Source organism: Rhinopithecus roxellana, chromosome 11 (assembly GCF_007565055.1).
Source record: "Rhinopithecus roxellana isolate Shanxi Qingling chromosome 11, ASM756505v1, whole genome shotgun sequence".
Lineage (NCBI taxonomy): Eukaryota > Metazoa > Chordata > Mammalia > Primates > Cercopithecidae > Rhinopithecus > Rhinopithecus roxellana.
The window spans coordinates 12119226-12119439 of record NC_044559.1 but is presented as its reverse complement, the minus strand read 5'-3'; positions in this window follow the sequence as shown (position 1 = coordinate 12119439).

Genomic DNA, 214 nt, shown 5'->3' with positions numbered 1-214 from the left:
CTCATACCATCTTTTTTGTGGGTTCCTTGGTGAGAAACCTTTATCTTTTTCATACCTTTCTATTATCAATCACTTCTCTTTTTCTTTTTTTTTTTTTTTTTAATTTATCAATCACTTCTCCAAAAGTGTCTCTTTCCAGCTCTGATTTATTCAAAAACACACAAGCATTCCTGTTTAGAGATTCTAGCCTATGGGTTATCTGGCTAGTTACTAC